This window comes from Ursus maritimus, unplaced genomic scaffold, assembly GCF_017311325.1.
Source record: "Ursus maritimus isolate PB19 unplaced genomic scaffold, ASM1731132v1 scaffold_10, whole genome shotgun sequence".
NCBI classification, from domain to species: Eukaryota; Metazoa; Chordata; class Mammalia; order Carnivora; family Ursidae; genus Ursus; species Ursus maritimus.
In genome coordinates, this window is record NW_024423344.1 from 14,833,705 (window position 1) to 14,851,638 (window position 17,934).

General features: G+C 34.5%; 1 protein-coding gene across 1 annotated transcript in view; it reads left to right on the forward strand.

Moving 5' to 3' along the window:
- NBEA (neurobeachin) overlaps positions 1-17,934 on the forward strand; it is a 664,295-nt gene that overhangs the window by 217,186 nt on the left and 429,175 nt on the right. The gene's annotated exons all lie outside the window — the stretch shown is intronic.

A 17,934-nucleotide genomic window follows, 5' to 3' on the forward strand; every position in this document is an offset into this window, starting at 1 on the left:
GACAGAGACAGCAGAATTACCAAATAAGAACATTCAAACAGCTATTATAAGTATGTTCAAAATGTTTTTCAATCTAAAAGAAATAGTGAATGTAATGAGGAAAAAAAATGTAAGATTTTTTAAAAAGAACCAGTTGGAGTTTTAGAGATAAAAAATAAAATAGCTGATATAATGTCTCTGGGTAAGGTTGACATGGGGTTACTCTCTGCAGAACAAAGGATTGTAGTAGGCCGAATTCAGCTCTCCCTGTCCCATCCTGCCCAAGATTTTCCCATGTACACACCCTGTATGATTCCTGGGACAGTGCATATGATGGATTTTGCTTCTATGACTATATTGTATTACATAGCACAGTTGCTTTTAAGAGAAAGTGATTATCCATATAGTCCTGACCTAATTACATGAGACCATAAAGGCAGAGTGTTTTCTCTGGCTGGTTACAGAAAAGGAAGTCAGAGAGACTGAGAGTGTGAAAGTGATTTAACTTGAAGGTAGTCCTTTATTGCTGAGATGAAGGTGACTGCAGAGTTCAAAGACCTGAGATCACCTTGTGGGAGCTTGAGAGCACTACCTAGCTGACAGTCAGCAAGTAAGTGGGGGACTTAGCCTAAAACAACAAAGAACTAAATTCTTCCAATAACTTAAGTTTAAAAAGGACTCTGCGCTCCAGATGATACCATAGTTCAATGTTTTCTATAATTTGCTAATGATATGAAAGACCAATTTATAGAACAAATAAAGCTGTGAAGTATTTTTTGTTACAATTTGATGAATACACAGATTTTTCTTTTATAAATGTGCAACCTTTGAACATCATGATGAAATAAAGGAAAAATTCTTTTCAGCTTTATTGCTTACAAACATCTAGCTATGTACTAAGAATTAGATGAAATTAGATTAGATTAAAAGTCTGGAGGTTGTGTGTGTGTGTGTGTGTGTGTGTGTGTGTGTAGAAGGTGTTCCAAAGGCTTAGCTATAGTGGCTGGAAAATATTCTAGAATAGTTACCCCAATTAAGGAGCCTATATCAGAATATCAATGCACTTCTTTCTTTATCAAGGATATTTTCTTGTGAAAACAATATTAGCTCCACTGCACAGTGTTCTTAGTGGCATAATAAAATTTTGAATTACTTTAATACTGTTGTGGTGAATTTGCTATTTACTATGTGATGATATGGAAGCTGATCGTAAATCACTGTTTCGGGATGCTGTGGGACATTGGGTATTAAAAGGAAAAGTCCTGTTTATGATGTTGGAATTACAAAGTCAACTCTTGGTGTTTCTACAGGGTAAGGAATCAGTTTGATTCCATTCTTTAAAGACTAGTGGAACTGGCTTCTTTGTCAGACCTGTAAAATATTTTTAATGAATTTAGTACTTACAAACAGGGACTGATTGCAACATGGTTTTTTAGTAGCTGAAAAGATCAAAGGACAAAAAGTTAGAATCTTGGAAGTGTACAATTTCTATGACATTTTTCATTACTTAATAATTATTATTTAATATAATTATTAAGAAAGTATCTTGATCTTTAAGGATGATTTAATTTTGTTCACCCTTAAATTTATCTCCTGACATTTTTTGTATTTGACAGAATGTTTTGTGTTTAATTTTCCACCAGAAGAAAATTCATACATAAGAGATTCATGGAACTGGAATCCATTGCTTTCATTGAAATACAATTTATATTTGATTATAACAATACAAGACAAGTTACTGGAATTGGGTATTGATGAGCATTGACAGAAATTTTAAAGATAGAGCATTTCTAGTTTCATTTTGGATAAAAGTTTAAAATGCATATTCTGAGCTGAGTTTTCATTCCATGAACATACCTCTGTAACACTGCTTTCTCTACTCGGCAAGATATTAAGATAAAACGAAAATAGGTTAGCTGTGTGTTATTCCTGTGAGTGGCATTATTGCCAGTTCAACCTGGATTAGATGTTAACAAGCAAAAATCTCTCATTGTCACATTATAACTTTATAGTCCCAGTGTTTGTATAAAACATTTATATAGGGGTCTCTTTTAGGGAATCATTCTTTTGCTTCAAACTTTGTTTATGATGTGTAATGGGAAAAAAATCACAAGTATAACATTTGTACATATGGGTCACCTATACACACACTTTCAGTGAACAACATGATGAACAGTTTTAATAATTATTCTCTTTTCCCAGTGTTATCTTTGTTCTGATTAAATTGAAATTTATTTTTTGTCTATAGAGTCAAATAATAAAAGCATTTGTGCTTTTATTTTGTGTACTTAATTTTTTAAATTATTTTTAATGCATTTTCAAAATGTCAGTGATGGATTAAAAAAAAGGTAAAATTTCACAGATAGTTTGAGAAGTACTGATATTTGGACTACTCTTCAACTCCTTCACACTTCACTTTCTTCTTTCAGCTCATTATTGAGCCTTTTAAGAAATTCTGAACTAGCTCTCTGGCCTGTTTTTTATTTTTATCTTTGGTAGTCCCTCAGTTCAAAGTCTTATCCTTTTTTGGAGCATTGCCATAGTTTCTTCTTTGGACTTGTTTTCTTTAGTCATTTAGTGTGTTACTGATAACAATAAAAAGTGACACTAATGTATATAATAAAGTAATGAAACATACTTTATATTTAATATTATACATTCATATAATAAATATTTTATAATATATAATAAACAGTTTTTCTTTTTAAACATCTCTGAAGGCTTCCTATAATTTAGGGGACAAATTTAAAATGTCTTAAGTTATGGTGGCACACTACTTTAGTTCTAATTTACATGGATTATACAGTTGCCTCCAAAGTAGTTTCTTTACCTCTCTTTTTACTGATCTTTATTCAATTTATTATAGTTCTGCTACAATTTGTTTTAAAACGTAAATTATATTGGTTCTTTTTTTTTTAACTTAAAATTTTCTGGCAGCATTTAGAGTAAAAATATCATATAGGCTTCAGATAATTTGCTGGTTATCTTTCCAGCTTTATCTCATATTCTCACATTTGCTCAGTATGCTACTGTAATCAAACTGTCTTCCCATTCCTTAATAATTACAAACACTGTCCTGCCTCTTGATCTTTGTATTTTGTTTCTGGTTTTTGGTTCTCTCTCTCCCCTGTTTTTTGCATGACTGGTGCATTTTCATCCTTCAGGTGTCTCCCTAAAGGCACCCACCTCACAGAGGCCTTCCCTGACTGCTGTAGCTGAGTGGCTTCCTCCCCACAACCAGCCTCTTCTCTACCACTATATCGTTTTCATTTCCTTTTTTGCACTTACACAATTTATTTACTTGTTTAGTTGTTTATTGGAATGTGTACTTCAAGAGCGTAGTCCCTGACACCTAGCGTGACACTTGGAACTAATAGTGAATATTTGTTAGTACATGAGTAAGCTAGTGAGAAAGCTAAATAGTTTTTTTAAAACTTGATATTGATGATAGCCATAAAATGTATTTCCTTATCAAACACGCTAAAAACAGGGACAAGAAACTTTAATTGGTAACTTGGTTTAGAAGCTGTAGAAGCTTTATATTAATCATTTCACTTTAGGTTTAATAAGAATAAAGTTAATATTTAGGTGAACTTATAAATAAATATGTTGATTTTCCTCTAATAATTCATTATTAGGGAAAAGAATTAACACTAGAAATAAAATAGTTAAGATAATGTAGTAATGGTAAAAGAATAGGCATATGGCATGATTGGTCTATAAATAGGCTAGAATTTGTATGAATGTTTCTTATGGTATAAATGTATCACATATAGTATATATATTAGTATATAGTACTATGTGTGTTATATAGTATATTATAAGTACAACTTTTCTAGTCAAATGGAAGAGGAAGTATCATGTGGTAAATGGTATTTAGGTTACCAATGGGCAACCATTTGAAAAAATTAATTTCTATCCTTACTGCATATATTATGCCAGATATACTTCACATGCATTAAATTTAAAGGTAAAAATGAAACTGATCATAATTCAAGATAAAGTTAATATAAAAAAGGTTATTTTTAAATTTTATTTATTTATTCGACAGAGATAGAGACAGCCAGCGAGAGAGGGAACACAAGCAGGGGGAGTGGGAGAGGAAGAAGCAGGCTCCCAGCGGAGGAGCCTGATGTGGGGCTCGATTGCAGAACGCCGGGATCACGCTCTGAGTCTAAGGCAGACGCTTAACCGCTGTGCCACCCAGGCGCCCCTAAAAAAGGTGTTTTAAATTATAACATCAAAAGCTGAAGTTTAAAGTAAAAGATGTGACTAAATAAAAGTTTCGTATATCTCCATGTCTGAAAATATCAACAAAATTTGAAGCAAATGCAAACAGGAGAACTTTTACATGTATATGATACAATTTAATAGCCTTAATGAATAAAGAGCTCTTACAGATCAATTAAAAGAATGTATCACAATAAGGGAACATGTAGAAAACATCAGTTAACAAGAGAAAAGCAATGTACAGTACAGATAAGGAAAATTATATTTAAATATAATAACCACATTTATATTGAAACAAAAATATACCTCGATCCTGAGTGACTAAGTCGGTTAAGCATCCAACTCTTGATTTTGGCTCAGGTCATCATCTCAAGGTCATGAGATGGAGCTCCACATCAGACTACCCTGCTGGAGATTCTGTCTGCCCATCCCCCTCCCTCTCCCCCCAACTAACGTGTACTCTCTCTCTCTCTCAAATAAATAAGTCTCTAAAAAAAAAAAATATATATATATATATATATATACACACACACACACACATATACCATAATTTGCAAATTGGACAAAATTCCGAAGGGTTAGAATGCGGAGATGTGCACTTTACATAGCATAAAACTTTTTATAACACTTAAGCTAGTAATTTTACTCTTAGAATTATATCTTAAGGAAACAAGTTTATGCCAATAATTTATATAGAAATAGTCTTACCACTCAGTTATTATTTATTGTATATTTAGAAATAAAGTTAAAATTTATTAAGTAAATTATTACATTCATATCATATACATATTTCAGTATTACAAATTTGTTATTTTCTCTTCCTTTTGAAGTCATTTTAATGTATTCATTGTAATCCATTGTGTGGATGCATTATGATTTCTCTTATAAGTACTCTAAAACACTGTCATCAAAATATCTATAAATTTTTTATTGGATACTGATGTTGCATAATATATATTGCATTTATTTACAGGTAAAAATCATGCCCAGGTTTTCCTAGCAAATATTTCTTAAAAACATCAACTTTTTGAAATAATGTCTGTTTTCAGTATCATTAAGAGTACCAACAAAAGCCTCCCTTTCCTCATCCTTTCTTTTTCTTCCATCCTCCAATTTAACCTTTCTTTCAATTTACTTTATGATTCCTTCATTATATGTTTGTTGAATAAATGAATGGTTTCCTATTACATCCTAGTTACTGGAAATATATAATAGTGAACAAAAAGTCCCTGTCCTTATGAAACTAACATTCTAGCAAGGTAGATACATTTATAGAAACCACACACTTAAACATACAATTGCAAGTTATGCTGCATTCTAAGAATAAAATTACAGACTATTAAGAGAAACTACAAAATAAGAAACCTAATTTAATTTGTGGGTTGGGAATGACTTTTCATAGAAGAGACATCTAAACTGGGAACAAAACGATGAATTCAGGGACATCTTGGTGGCTCAGTCAATTAAGCGTCTGTCTTATGGCTCAGGTCATGATCCCAGGATCCTGGGATCCAGCCCTGCATCAGGCACCTTGCTAAGGGGGGAGCCTCCTTCTCCCTCTTCCTGCTGCTCCCTCTGCTTGTCCTCTCTCTCTCTGACAAATAAAACAAATATTTTAAAAAAGAGATGAATTCAGTGGGTTTGAGAAAAATGATGAGGACAGTAGAAGTACATTTCTGAAACACTAGCCACTGTTGAAAAAAATTTTTTTGGTATATTTTGAGAACATATGTAGGTGGATAAGAATCAAGGAAAAGAGAAACATTTTATGAGTTTAGATAGGTAGACAGGTACCAAATCATGTAGAACTTGAAAACTAAGGATTGGGTTTTTATAATAAGTAGAGGAGTATTGTATTAGTGTTCCGTTGCTGCCGTTACAAAATACCACAGACTTATTGGCCTAAAACAACACAAATATATTATCTTACAGTTCTATAGATGACAATCTAATACGGATTTGGCCAGGCTAAAATCAGGTCTTCCTCAACACTGTATGCCTTTTTGGTGGCTCTTGAGGAGAATCCATTTTCCTTGCCTTTTCAGCTTCTAGAGACCACCCATATTCCTTGGCTCCTGACTTTCTTCCTCCTTCCTCCATCTTGGAAACCTGGCACAGTGCATCTTTCATACTGTTCTGAAGTTACATCCTCCTCTTAGCACAGCTGGGAAGGTTTTCTTCCTCTCTGGACTCATGAGATTAGATTGAGCCCACCTGGATAATCCAGGCTAGTCTTCCCTTTGCAAAGCCCTCCCATTTAATGTCCTTCTTGCTGTGTAAGGTGACAGTCATAGGTTAATGAGAGTTAGGACATGGACATCTTTAAGAGGAGTGTTCATTATTTTGTCTACTATAAGTATCATAATCTGCTTACAATTTTACAAGAGCATTTTGGGTATAATGAGGGAATAGATTAAATGGGACGCTGAGGGAATCTAGATAAACCAATTAGAGGGTGTTGCTCTCTAGGTAAGTGATGCTTTTGCTTAGCACAAAGGTGTGGTGGCCGAGGAGATTGAAGAGGAAGATAAATTAGACATACATTGGAGATAAAAATAAAAGTATATGGTAATAGATTGGATGTGGGACATAGAGTATGCCAAGTTTTCAAAAATAATGCCTAGCTATCTGTCTGAAGTTCTGAGATCAAATGGCCATTTAGCAAAGCAAACAATACTGGTAAGTAAGGTTGAATAGAGTGACCAAGACTTCCATTTACAATGTGTTAAATATTTTTCTTTTCTTTTTACCTTTTGACTCCCTTCACCCATTTCTTGCCCCTGCCCCAGCAACCACACTCTGTTCCTTCTTGGTATCTATGAGCTTGATTTTTTTTTTAAGATTCCATATAGAAGTGATATATGATAATTCTCTCTCTGACTTATTTCACTTACCATAATACCCTTGATGTCCATCTATAGTGTCACAAATGACAAGATTTCATTCTTTTTAATGGCTGCATAATATTCCATTTTGTTTATGTGCCACAATTTATTTACCCATTCATCCATTGATGGACATTTAGGTTGTTTCCATGTCTTGCATATTGTAAATAATACTGCAGTGAATATGGGGGTGCATTTATCTTTTCCAGTTAGTGTTTTTGTTTTATTCAGATAAATTTCCAGAAGTGGAATTGCTGGGTCATATGGCGGTTGTATTTTTAGTTTTTTGAGGAACTTCTAAACTGTTTTCCATAGTGGCTGTAGTAATTTCCATTCACAGCAGAGTGCCTAAGGGCTCTTTCCCCTTTACATCCTTACCAGCATTTGTTATTTCTTGTCTTTTTGATAATAGCCGTTCTAACAGGTGTGAAGTGATATTGTGATTTTGATTTGCATTTCCCTGATGATTAATGATGTTGAGCATTTTTTTTTATATATTTGGTGACCATCTTTGTGTCTTCAGAAAAATGTCTTCAGATCATCTGCCTTTTTAAAAGTGGATTTTTTTACTTTTGAGTTGTATTGAGTTCCTTATATATTTTTTATATTAGCCCCTTATTGGATGTGTAATTTACAAATACTTTCTCCCATTTAGTAGGCTGCCTTTTTGTTGATGGTTTCCTTTGCTTTGTAGAAACGATTTAATTTGATGTAGTCCTATTTGTGTATTTTTGCTTTGTTGCTTTTGCTTTTGGTATCAGGTTAAAAAAATTGTTGCCAATGCCTGTGTCAGGGAACTTACCACATATGTTTTCTTCTAGGAGTTTTATGGTTTCAGATTTTACGTTCAAGTCTTTTATCCATTTTTAGGTAATGTTTGTGTATGGTATACAATAGTGGTCAAGTTTCATTCTTTTGCATGTGTCTGTCCAGTTTTCCCAACATCATTTATTGAAGGGACTGTGTATTTTTAAGTCTTTTGTTATAAATTGACCATGTTGGCCTGTGTTTATTTTTGGGCTCCCTATTCTGTTCCACTGATCAGTGTTTCTGTTTTTATGCCAATACCATCCTGCTTGATTATTGTAGCTTTGTAATATAGTTTGAAATCAGGCAGCATGAAGCTCCAGCTTTTTTGTTCTTTCTCAACATTGCTGTGGCTCTTCGAGGTCCATTGTGGTTCTGTACAAATTTTAAGATTATTTATTTCTGTGAAAAATGCCATTGGAATTTTGATAAAGATTGCATTGAACCTGTAGATTGCTTTGGATAGTGTGGGCATTTTCATAATATTGATTCTTCCAATTTTTGAGCATGGAATATCTTCCATTTATTTGTTTCTTCAGTGTTTTTCCATTAATCTTTTGCAGTTCTCAACATACAGTTCTTTACGTTCTTGGTTAAATTTATTCTTAGGTATTTAATTTTTTTTTGATGCAGTTGTAAGTGGGATTGTTTTCTTAAATTCTTTCTGATTGTTTATGATTAGTGTATAGGAATGCAACAGTTTTCTAGATAGTGATTTTGTATCCATGGCTAACTGAATTTGTTTATTCTCACAGTTTTTTTGATGGAGTCTTTAAGGTTTTCTATATATAACATGTCATCTGCAGATAGTGACAGTTTTTCTTCTTCCTTTAAAATTTACATGCTTTTTGTTTCTTTTCTTGCCTAATCATTCTACCTAGGATTGAATAAAAGTGGCAAGAGTGGGCATCCTTCTCCTGTTCCTGATCTTAGGGGAAAAGCTTTCAGTTTTTCACCATTGATGATGTTCGCTGTGGGATTGTTATATATGGCCTTTGTTATGTTGAGCCCTCTCTACCCACTTTGTTGAGAGTTTTTATAATAAATTGATGTTAAGGGCTGCCTGGGTGGCTCAGTTGGTTAAGCACCTGCCTTTAGCTCAGGTGGTGATCCCAGTGGGATTGAGCCCTGTGTAGGGCTCCCTGCTCAGCCAGGAGCCTGCTTCTCCCTCTCCCTCTACCTTTTCCCGAGCTCGTACTCACACTTTCTGTCTCTCTCATTTAAAAAAATTAAGTCTATTAAAAAAATTGATGTTGAATTTTGTCAAATCATCTATTGAGATGATTATGTGATTTTTATCCTTTTTGTTAATGTGGTTTATCACATCAACTGATTTGCAGGTGTGGAACCATCCTTCTTTCCCTGGAATAAATCCCACTTGATTGTGGTATATGATCCTTTTAATGTGTTGTTGAATTCAGTTTGCTAATATTTTGTTGAGGATTTTTGCATATATGTTTATTAGGGATATTGGCCTATAATTTTCTTCTCTTGTGGTCTTCTTGTCTGGTTTTAGTATCAGGGTAATGCTGGCCTCAATAAAATGAGTTTGGAACAGCTTCCTCTAATTTTGGAAGAGTTTGAGGATTGGTACTAATTCTTCCTTTGATGTTTGGTGAAGCCATGTGGTCCTGAAGGTGAAGCCCTTTTGTTTCTTGGTAGGTTTTGATTACTGATTCAGTCTCCTTACTAGTAATTAGTCTCTTCAGATTTTCTATTTCTTCATGATTCAGACTTGGCAGACTGTATGTTCTAGGAATTTGTCCATTTCTTCCAGGTTTTCTAACTCACTGGCATATTATTTGTAGTAGTCTATGATCCTTTGTATTTTTGTGATGTCAGTTGTAAGAGCTCCTCTTTCACATGTGATTTTATTTATTTGAGTACTCTTTTTTCCTTAATGAGTCTAACTAAAGGTTGTCAATTTTCTTTATCTTTTCAAAGAATCAGCTTTTAGTTTCATTGATCTTCTGTATAGTCTTTTTAGTCTCTATTTGACTTATTTCTGCTCGACTCTTCATTATTTCCTTTTTTGTCTGCTAACTTTGGGCTTCATTTATTCTTCTTTTTCTGCATCTTTTTTTAACACCTTGAGGTGTAAAGTTAGATTGTTTATTTGAGGCTTTTCTTCTTTGTTGAGGTAGATATTTATTGTTATGAACTTCTCACTTAAATCTGCTTTTGCTGCATCCCACAAATTTTGGCATGTTATATTTCCATTTTCTTTTGTCTCAAGGTATTTTTTTATTTCTCTTTTGATCAGTTGTTGTAGCATGTTGTTTAATTCTATGTATTTGTGAATTTTCTAGTTTTCTTTGTGTAGCTGATTTTTAGTTTCATAACACTGTGGTCAGAAAAGATGCACGATAGAATTTCAGTTTTCTAAAGTTGATTAAAACTTGTTTTGTGGCCTAATGTATTCTGGAGAATGTTCCATGTGCACTTGAGAAGACTGTATTCTGTTGTTTTTGGATGAAATGTTCCCTTTATTATCTGTTAAGTCCATCTGGTCTAATGTAGTGTTTAAGGCTGCTGTTTCCTTATTAATTTTCTGTCTATTTCTCCTGTAGGTCTGTTAATATTTGCTTTATGTATTTAGGTGTTACTATGTTGGATGCATAAATATTTACATATGTTATATCCTCTTGTCCAATTGACCCCTTTATCATAATGTAACTACCATCTTTGTTTCTTATTACAGTCGTTGTTATAAAGTGTGTTTTTTGTTTTTGTTTATTTTTTCTGATATAAGTATAGCTACTTCACCTTTCTTTTGGTATGGAATGTCTTTTTCCATCCCTTCACTTTTATTCTCTGCATGCATCTGAAGTTAGTCTCTTGAAGGCAGCATATAGATTGTTCCTGTTTTTTGTTTTTGTTTTTCAATCCATTAAGCCACTCTGTATCTTTTGATTGGAGAATTTAGTTTACACATGTCTGATTGGAGAGTTTAGTTTACACGAGTTTTGTGGCTGCCACCCAGGAAAAACCTCCTGACCATCTGGCTCTGAATGCCAGAGGAGCTTGTGTTCCTGGTATTATGGGATTGTAATAATCTGTGTTACCCAGAAAGGAGCTTATGCCCCAGTCTGTCTTCCCAATTTTTGCAGTTTCTGCCAGGGGACAACTGTATATCATCTGATTCTGGCAGCTTATGCTTGTAAGTCTAACAGGGCTGTAACCAATGNGGAAAGAGTTCTTAAACAGCTGCCATCCACAGGACACAGTTAGAGGGAGCAGACCCAGAAATTCTGTCTTTCTGAGAAGAAGGCTTATTAGCTAATCATGCTATACCCTGAGGGCCAGGCTTCTAATTAAACATTCATCTAAAGGCTGACTGTAATCACTTCCAGAGACCTCAGAGAGCAGGCACCATCTTTGCATGCTCTCTCTGCTGCACTCCAGAGCACCAGTGTCTCCTGGTGGGGAGCGTTACATGTCTCTAGTGCTCTGGTTTTTATGTCTGTTGCCCTGTTTTCTGCAGCTGCCCACCCAGGGGATGCCCCTTCATCACCTGGCTCTTGTGGGTAGGGGAGCTTTCATTCCTGAGCAACAGTTCTTGGCAGGATGCCACCCTCGGGGTACTAAACAGACAACAGACTGAAGCACACCCTCTAGTCTTTCTGTGAAGGAGGCCTATTTGCTTGTCCTGGAGCTTGGCCTTATGTATGTATTTTATGGCCTGTGGAGTTGATCCTAAAGCATATAGGCTGTGGATGCCACCTTGGTGCTTTTCTTCTCCCTGGCTTCAGCTTACTGGTATCTCTCAGAAAAGAACATATGCACTCAACCCAGAACCCTGGTTTTTGCAGCTGCGACTCAGGGGAGACTGCCAGTTCATCTGGCTGTTGTGGCCAGTGGGGCTTACACTTTTGGTTCCATAGAACCATACATATTTTCATGTATGTATGTATGTATTTTCATTTAAAGAGCTCCTGCCTGAGGGTCTGTCAATCTAATTAACCTGAGTCACCTAGGTCTTAACACTTCATCAACTACTGGGAGCTATTAAAACATCGTAGGCTGCTTCGTCAAGTGCAAAGGTTTGAGAGACAACAGATAGCTGGGGCCTTTGGGTTGAATTCAAGATTCATATCCTATAGAAGCCCACTCCTTTAAGCCTGGGATGGGTGGTTGTTTCATCTAATGCATTAGAAACTAAGACAGAGAGTCAAGCAAAATGAAGAAACAGAGGAATATGTTCCAAATGAAAGAAAAAGATAAAACATCAGAAAAAAAACTAATGAAATATAGATAAGTAATTTACCCGATAAAAAGTTAAAAATAGTGGTCATAATGATGCTCACTGAACTGGGAAGAAGAATGTATGGACATAGAGAGAACTTCAACAAAGAGATGGGAAAAATAAGAAAAAACCAACTAGAAGCTACAGAGCTGAAGAAAAAAATAACTTTAAAATTAGAGTGGTTCAACAGCAGACTACATGAAACAGAAGAAAGGATAAGTAAACTCAAAGACAAGGTAGTAGAACTTCTATAATCCGAGTAGCAAAAAATAAAAAAGAGTGAAGATAATTTAATGTTCATATGGGACAACATCAGAACACATTAACATTTGCATTATAGGATTTCCAGAAGGAAAAGAGTGAGAGAAAGAAATTTTATTTGAAGAAGTAATGGTTGAAAATTTCCCTAACCTGGGGAAGGAAACAGATATCTAGATGTATTAATTTTAAGATGTCTGTGGAAATCTTCCAAGTCTTTGAAAAGCTGAATTAAGGAAGGAGAGTAGAAGTAATAGACTGACAAGTTTCTTAATCCTTACAGCCTAATTAAGATCTACATTTTTCAAGTGCAATCCCTGCAATTCTGAAAGCATAACTAATTTTTCCAAGATAACATGGAAAACTAGTAAGTTGTGGAGCCAGAATTGGAACTTTGATCAATTTGATTACATTACCATGACCTTTCAATTATGATATAGTCCTTCCAGAAATGAAGGAGCAATAACCAAAGCAGGTTAAGGGCTAGAAATATAAGAAGTTGTGGGGTTGAGAAGTTGTTCCGTTAGGATAGGAAATACTGGTCTGCAGATAGAGGGGCCAGAGCTAGGAAAGATAGAAGTTGAAGATGAGTAGAGAGAATAACTGATAGATGGTTTGGCTCTATATTTTCCTAAAGGATATGGTGATGGTGATGATGATAACAGTAAAATCAATAATGGCAACAGGAGGTACAAAAATTTCTGGTGAGGTTACTCAATGTCAGACACTATTCATAAATTATATTCTTTAGTCATCACAACACTGTACTGTATAATGTGTACTCTATAATGTATGTACTGTTACTGTGCCAATTTTACAGGTAAAAGATGGAGGTTGAGAAAGCTTAAATGGCTCCTCTGATATCACAAAGCTAATAAGAGGTAAACAAGTCTTCACTGAAAGTCAGTCTTAATTTCAAAGCCTGAACTCTTAACCATGTATAACATGCAAATCGTGGTTTATCTGATAATATTAATAGAATTATACCATTACTTGGTTGCTTCTGTTTTTCTGCAACTGAAGACAAGTTTTAGGCATATATGTTGGCATTTTATTATTAGTGTTAATGGCTGCCTCCATAACACTATGGAAATGCATTATGTATTTTAATAGGAAAGTGTTTTTTCTTTGAGAAGAGATAGAGTACTACAACAAGCTAGAGCAAAGGAAAAACTACACACACACACACACACACACACACACACATATATATATAGATAAATAGATATTTTATAACTGATAATTGATACTTTATTCAATTCAAAATGTACAAATTGGAATGTAAACATCACTTAGAGGTAGGACTTCTGAAAGAGTAGAATATGGACCTCCAAAGAATTTCTCCAAAAAGCAATGAGAACACTGGCAAAAATTGTCAAAATCATCTTTTCCCATTCTCTGGGAAGTAATAAAGGCTTGCAACAATCCAGAGAGTGCTAATTCAAGAAAAACTGCAGAATCTTTATGAGCAGAACAAGCTTTTTGGTGATTTAATTTGTTATTAGTATCCAGTTCTCCTCAGCTCTGTAGTGTGCTTGAAAATCTGCATCCAGACAACTGTAGTAGCTGTGAAAACCAGCAGCCTAGCAGCACTGGAAGGAGGCCAGTTATGTTTGGAGTTTTCAGAAAGTCCACTAAGCACTGTATCTGACCTATCTGGATGCTCCCTGATAAAGCTTCGTTCACAGAGCTTGTCATTATTTAAACTGATCAGACCTTGCTTGATGAGAAAAGCCCTGGATGTTTTTTGAAACAATCAGCAGCAACTTTTTTTTCTTTCTTTTTTTTTTTTTTTTTAATATTGGAACTGCCTGAGGTGGCAGTACCAGTTGGGCCAAATAAGAAACTTACCAAAAGCTTAAAAGGAAGACCTGAGAATGAGATGTCCCTACTCTAGAGGCTGTATTCAGGTCCAGGAAAGACCTGAAAAGGCCCCAATCACTCACCTCCGGGTAACCTTGAAGGCTTTGTGCAATCAAGAAATGAAGGCTACTGGAGAGTGTTGAAAGCATGACCTACAGCACACCCAGAGCCTCTGACAAAGAGTGGAAGATGTACTGGTGCAAGATAAGTAAGGCAGTCTTTGTCTGATCATTAGCTGATCACTAAACTAATTGAACAGAAACTTCAGTGGCTGCAGGTGATGGGAATATAAAAAAAAAAAATCAAAGTTCTATAAAATTTTATAGTGGAATTTTATAGAATTTGTTTGGGGAAGTCAGTAAATAAACAGAATAATAATGAGCCCCATGGGAAGGGTCTGATTTCCAAGATTTCCACATTATACTTAAAATATTTTCAACAAAAATTTTTGACACTTGTAAAGAAAGAGGAAAGGATGGCCAACACACAGGGGGAAAAAGCAGTCCATAGAAACTGCTCCTGAGGAAGCCCTGATGTTGGACTGACTAGATAAATCTTTTCAACCAGCTTGTATAAATGCTCAAATAATTAAAGGTATACTTTATGAAAGAATTAAAAATATGAGGGTGATGTCTCACCAAAGAGAATATCAGTAAAGAGATACCATAGAAAAGAATTAAAGAGCAAATCTGGAGTTGAAAATTATAATAACTAAAATAAAAAATTCATTAGAGAGGTTCAACAGAGTATTTGAGTTGGCAGAAGAAAGAACCAGAACACTTGAAGACAGGTCAGTTGCTGTGATCTTACTCTGAGGAACAGAATGAGGAGAAGAATGAAGAGAAGTGGAGAGCCTCAGACCTGTGAGACACCATCAAGTGAACCAACATACAAATAATAGGAGCTGAAGAGAAGAGAGGACACAGAAATGGGAAGAATTTTTAAAGAAATGGTGGCCTGAAAACATTCCAAATTTGGTGAAAATCATTAGTGCACATCCAAAAAGCATGAAGTATTCCAAGCAGATCTATACATCATAATCAGAACATTAAATTAGAAATAGCTTTTTGGCTCTTAGTTCTTTCTCCTGAGTTATAATTTTGTCTGTTATGAGTATATTCATCGATAATACTGAATTCCTGAAGTTGTATTCTTATACATTTAATGTAACAAACAAGAAATCAAGTCATATATAAATAATTGCAAAAAATTACTCAGTGCTTTGGAGTCTTGTGTAAAATGAATAATAATGATTTTAAATCTTTTTATATATGGCAGCTTTTTTCTTGGAAGTCAGGTTAATTTTTGTGTAATTTGGCATTTTTGGATTTACTATAAACAAAACATACAAATTATATATAGGTTTTTGTATTTTAAATTACTCTAATGTGATTTAGTTTGCTTAGTATTACTACTTGAGCAAATAATAGAATTTTTAGTGCTATACTGAGAAGGAGCTGTATGTTCCTTTAATGTTATTTCTTATTTAAGTAGTTTGGAAAATAATAGTTTGAATTATTTAATAGGTAAGACATTGAAACACTTAATACATCACTGTAAAACAAGATTTTTGGAGAAAAGATTGTGATAAATGAAGTCCCCATACAGAAATCCTGTCATTTGCTGAAGTTAACCCTATATGTTTCATAAAATGTATTAGATGAACTCATTAGGTTCAACGAAAATCAGTAAGAAAAAGAGGCATCTGGTATCCAACTGCCTGTTTCTGATTTCTGATAAGATTAAGATCACTCAGGCCAGTCATGTTTCTGCTTTGTGTACTAACATGGCCTCTTGCTGTAGAAACCGATGAAGAACAATTGAAAAATTACAAGTCTCCTGTCATTGATATAGCTGGCAGAGCTGCAATCATTTGTACTTTCTCTCTTGTTCATGCTTAACATCCTATTGAAGTCACTTGGGTTAAATCCTCAGAGTACTGTACTGTCCCAGAGAAGCAGTCTGAAAATGTAAGTTATCCAAACTGAAGTTGGTGCTATCAACAGTGAGAGCATGCTCTGTAAAAATGTTAATGCATAGTGGGAAATTAAGGTAGGCTTTTGAACTACTGTTCTCTTTTTTATGTACAATTACTATTAGAAAATTTTCCATTGGTATTTATTTTTATTTCTACACAATGTGATCACAAAGTGTGCTTTGCAAAGCTTATTTATTTGAATAGAATTATTATTGAAATATCAAAAACTGCTTCATTTTGAAATCATTGATTTATAAGTCATAGTAAACAAAATTAGAATTATATGTAAATATTTTGATGATTTACTTGAAAATATTCCAATATTCAATTCTAGTAAACTTAATTGCATTTTATAATTGAGAGATCAACATTTTATACTGGAGTTCCAAGTATCTAGTTGGTGAGTTATAGATTTTCATTGTTCCTTGAGAGTCGATTTAACAGAAAAGCAAAAAATTACATAGTTAATGGAAAAATCTTTTTATATGGTACCTTGTGGACACTAAATCAAAGATTTTAACTTCTTAGGTATTCTCTTTGTAGCAAAATGCTTATATTTCAGGTTCATATAACTTGAAAAGTTACCATTTTTGTGTAGCTCTTAATGTAAAACATGCCATATATAAAGATACTGAAACATCACATTAGGATAAAGCCAAACTCTAGGCCAAATCTGTAAATCAGCCGAATTCAGACTAGGAGTTAGACTTTGACTATATGCCTTTTGAGAATTAAATTCTGGAAGAAAAGTTAGCCCATGCTGGTAACCATGCCACTGTGATTTGTTGTTAATGTTCTTATTTTGTTTCTGCATTTACATTCTCTGTTCCATAGTCATAGAAACTTCACTACTGCTATTTAATTTTCTACTGATATTTTGCCACAATTGTTTTTACTCCCCAAATATATAATATACAGATGCAAACATGCATCAGATAAATTCAGTAGTACCTCCAGTAGTGGCAATAACTGCCTTAGCAGTTTTCTCATTCTTTATTCCTAGCTTATCTCATCAACTTTTGAAGTATCAATTATCATCTCAGTTTGAATAATCCCAAAATACATGACTATATTCCTTTTGACTCAACAGCTATAAATATTTCAGAGATTCTGCATGCAATTGATTTCAAAATTGAATTCATTGTATTTCTGAACTGGAGTACCTGGGTGGCTCAGTTGGTTGAATGTCAGACTCTTGGTTTCAGCTCAGGTCATGATCTCAGTGTTGTGAGATCAAGGCCCACGTAGGGCTCCATGCTCAGCAGGGAGTCTGCTTGATATTCTAGCCCTCTGCCCCTCCCCCACCACTCCTGCACACACATGTATGCTCACTCAAATATATAAATAAATTTTTAAAAATTATTTTTTTAAAGATTCTTTTATTTTAGAGCGAGTGAGCAAGCAGGAGGACAGAGTGAGAGGGAGAGAGGAAGAGGGAGAGAATATTAAGCAGACTCCCCACTGAGCATGGAGCCCTCCTCCAGGCTTGATCTCAAAACTCTGAGACCATGACCTAAGCCAAAACCAAGAGTTTGTTGCTCATCTGACTGAGCCACCCAGGCACCCCCCTGACAGATATTTCTGAACAAACTTGCTAATCTTTTGCTTTCTTCCTCAGTTAGTGGCATGTCTCCATTCTTTTTCTTTAGCTAGATATTCCAGAAGCATCTTTGTTCTTTTCCTTTCCT